Source organism: Octodon degus, unplaced genomic scaffold, assembly GCF_000260255.1.
Source record: "Octodon degus isolate 3935 unplaced genomic scaffold, OctDeg1.0 scaffold00022, whole genome shotgun sequence".
Taxonomy (NCBI): Eukaryota; Metazoa; Chordata; class Mammalia; order Rodentia; family Octodontidae; genus Octodon; species Octodon degus.
In genome coordinates this window covers 3606217-3610470 of record NW_004524598.1, presented here as the reverse complement: position 1 = coordinate 3610470, position 4254 = coordinate 3606217, and positions in this window count along the sequence as shown.

The following is a 4254-nucleotide window of genomic DNA, read 5'->3' as shown; positions in this document are numbered from 1 at the left end:
AAACAAACAAACAAACAAAAAGAACTCCCCTTTCCTTCTCTCTGCTACATTTGCATACCTCCGGGACTCAGGAGAGGTGGGATTGGTTGTGTTTTGCTCACCATGCGCTTGTGTTCTTGTTCTTTGGGGAATAATGAAGGTTCTGTGTAAAATGATCGATCGTTCCTTTTTTTTTTTATTATTATCTACACACTGTTTACTTTAAAGTCTACAAAGCAATTGTTTTACCTAGTTCAGAAGCTCTCTTACTAGATTGACCTACATTGTGACCAATTTATTTGTTCATCATAACAAATATTTTATAGGATATCCTTTAAATTAGTACTTTAAAAAATATCCATGGGTGTTCAGAGTCTCACTTCCTAGATCGAAATCATAGTGATCCTCCTGTATACAGCTTCCCAAGTGCTGTGATTACTGGCTCGCGCCACTAGGCTGTCTCAAACACCATCTCAGCACACTCCAGGGACTGGGCCAGCACAGGAGGCCTGGGGATTGAACTCCCGGCCCCTGCACCTGCTTGCAGGCTCTTTAATCCCCTGAGCTATTTGGCTGGCTGCTGTTATTGTTGAGGTATGATTGTGCTAAACCACAGAATTACCCATTGTGAACTGAAACTTGTATCTTTCTGCCTCAGCCCCTTGGAGTGTCAGGATTACAAGAGTGCAATACCATACTGGTTTTAGTTTAGGTTTTACTTATGTCTTTATATACCATTTACTGTTGTTGCTGTGATTTTGATCAAATAAAGTCTTTCCTATTTCCTTCAAAGTTCTATTGGAAATAAAGAAACCAAAATCCTACTTGGATTTAGGTTTTTTTTATGTAAGCTTTGTTAACTTGGAAAGTGTTTCTTGATATATTTAAAGATATCGTTGTACAAGGGCTAGGGAGATACATACCCCAGCGGCATAAGCACCTGCCTGGCAAGTGCACGGTCCTGAATTTGATCCCTGGTACAAAAAAACCCCAAAACAACATCAACAAAAAGATATTGTTGTATCTGAGGAATAAAACTGATAATAATTTGTAAGCAAATAGATTTATGTACCTGCAGCCTCTCTGGAGTGTTATTTGTGTGACTTGGTATCTTGTTATTTCAAAATTCCTTTCCTCTATGTACTTTTCTCCTTCCCTTTAACTTTCTCAGAACTAGGGGTTCCTGTCTGTCTGATGACTTCTGCAGTTTTTTTTGCAAAGTATTTTTAAATGCATATTCAATGCATATTTGTTTTATTTTAGTTTTCTCTACTTCCATATCTGCATTTAATCTTTTACCATATCTGAACCCATCTCCATAGTTCATGAATTCCTCTTTGCATTTCTTTATATTTGTACAACAAGCCACAATTCTCGAGATCCTTCTTTCATTTTGTTAATCTGGGCATCAGCACTGACTAAAGATATCCTGTCTGCCCTTAAGTTGAAATAATTACCATTTTACCTTGACAAGTTGGTTTTTGTTTGTTTACATGAAATCTCATCGATTCTTTTGTATGGTAAAATTTCAGCCATACCACTGCAAGAAAATTATGACATGCAACCTGGATTTGTTTTTAATCTATTGCAGTGAAAAAATATGCATTGTTCTTAATCTCCCTTAAAAGACTTATTAATTGAAACACATGTATCCCAGGGTACCGGCCAATTTTTGAAGTAGTTCTGAATGTCCTCTTGTGAGCATGTTTATTTGTGGTGTTATGGCTGCCTAAGTCCTTAATTCACAATGCTTACCTTGGTTCATTTTTGGCTATAGGGCTGTGTCTATAATATGTAAGATGCTTAAATGACAAAGGAAGAACCAGAGTGTTGTCAAGCTACAGTGAGTTAAGTTACACAAAAGGAGGAGAACATCTGCCAAACCTCAAGGGAAGGGACCCAAAAATGGGGGCCACAGTGAGAACAGGAGACCCCGCTGAGGGCTGAAAAGCCAAAACAATCTCTCACCCAGTGAGGAAGGCTTCTTAATGTCTTCAATTTGAGTTCACGTGGCAAGTGGCGGCAGAGAAAATCTTGGCTTCTTTTAGGCAACACAAGGCAAAGTGTCGCATAATCTCTGTCCTGAATGCTATAATTGAGAAGGCACAGGGTGCCGGACCAGGAGCCAGGTGCCTTAGGACACACACAATGTGTTTCCCAGCCTGCCTTTCCATCAGATGGCGTTCCACAGCAACAGGACTGTGTTTCCTGTCACACTTCTTAAAGACAAGAAAGAACATTTTTAGAAGAGCTTCAGAACGTGTCAACAAGGATGGGCTAAGTAAGTCAAAGCCAGGAGAATTGTTTTAAGAGGGATTCATGGCCATGAGGTTTTTAAGCATAATAAGATGTAAACTTTCACTGTGTAAACTGATCAGCACTTCCAATTTTATTTTCATAAAACCATTGCTTTTCTTATTTATGATATTGCCTCAACTGTTAATTCTTTATCATGTTATTTTGGGAATTTTATTTATTTATTTATTTTTCTGTATTTGGGACAGGGTCCATAGGGTCTCGCTATGTAGATCAGACTCATAGTGATTCTCCTGTCTTCAGCCTCCCAAGTGGTGGGATTACAGGTGCGTGCCACCTTGCCCAGTGTCAGTTGCCCTCTCAGTGCGCCCCCAAGGACGGGGCCAGCATGGGTATGCTGAAGATCGAACCCTGGCCGCTGCACTCTACCTAAGCAGGTGCTTTAGTACACTGAGGGGAATTCAATTTTTATTGGACTGGTGATTAAATTATTTCTGAATTCTTAGTCTTCTGTCAGTATTTTTAAAAATATATTCTTGAGTTAAAACTTTAAGAATTAAAATAAATAAAGAGATCACAAAACTTTTAAAATTAAAAAAAGAAAATATTCTTGTGTTTGAAGATTTGATGATACCTGTGTATATTTCAAAAGTTGGGAAATGATTTGTTAGACTTCTTATCAGGTGAATTCTGGTCTGGCTGTAACAATGGCTAATGGAAAAAAATATATAGCAGCACTCCTTCGGCCTTGACTAGTCTCTTTCTCTTTGCTAGTTGTCTGCAGTTTGCGAACCTGCCTGTGACACTCACTGGATCTTGTTAGGAGACTCTAGAGCTTGTTCTGTGTCCAATAGTGACTTGGTTAGTTCTTCAGTATTGTAGGACCAGCAATGGCCCCTTGTGTCACATTTTCTTCATGACCACAAAATTCTCTGTTATTTATCAAGGGCTCCAGAGAAACAAATCTCTACCTTTTGCTCCCCTGGCATATAGAACATAGTTCTTTTTTGTAGTTAGTAATATCTGAGTTATCATGTTATTTCCTTTTTTGACTTAAGTTAGGTCATACAACATCCATGTAACAAACTCTCTGTGTTAATTCTCCAGTTTTGGAATGCCCATAGCAATGGAACAGTATTTTTTTTTTCTTCAAACTCTACTTCCTTGAATTTTTCTAAGTAACATAAATGAATTTCATGCAATAATTTTAAAAATATAATTTGTAACATGAATGAGTTACATTTCTTCTGTTTGAAATAAAGTTTTGCTAAAACATACAGTGCATGTTCAGATTTTAAATAAATCACATTGAAAGACACAGTGTCATTAATCCCCTTCAAAATATTCTTGCAGTTTGAAAACTCTTATTCCATCCTTTTGGCGTTTTTTTTTTTCCTCTAGAAGTACGCTTGCATAGAGTTGTGTTGTCTTAGTTGTCCTGGTATCTTGAACCTACTCAAGATCCTTTTGCTTCTTGGTCATTTTGACTTTGGAGAAGAAGCAGAGGTCCCATGATACTAGCTTAAATGAATACAATAGATGAGAGGACACCACAACATCTATTCAAGTCTGGTTTTCCATTGGATTTGCACTTGATCTATGTATTCAAGATATTTTTTATCATACCACATAAACACATTAAAGATGACTTTTAGAACTGCTTCAAAAAGAAACAAGAATGATATGATGATTGTGTTTAAAGCAAAGAGTATTTTGAGGAGATTCGGTGGTCATGTGTCTTCTAGTGTAATAAACATTCTATTTAAACCTTCATTGTTAACTTTTGAACACCCCTGGTATGTAAACTTATTTCTAGTTTTCTTACTGGAACCTACCTCGGATTTTATACTTTTATTTGAAAGTGAAGTATATGGGCTTAAAGGTAAAATAAAATATTCACTATTTAGTATGTGTTTATATGAAATCATTCTTCATTTTTTTCCTCTAGAGGTTAAGTTGCTATAAACCTTCTGGATTTTTATTTCTTATACATTGCAACCTTTTCATTATATTCATGGT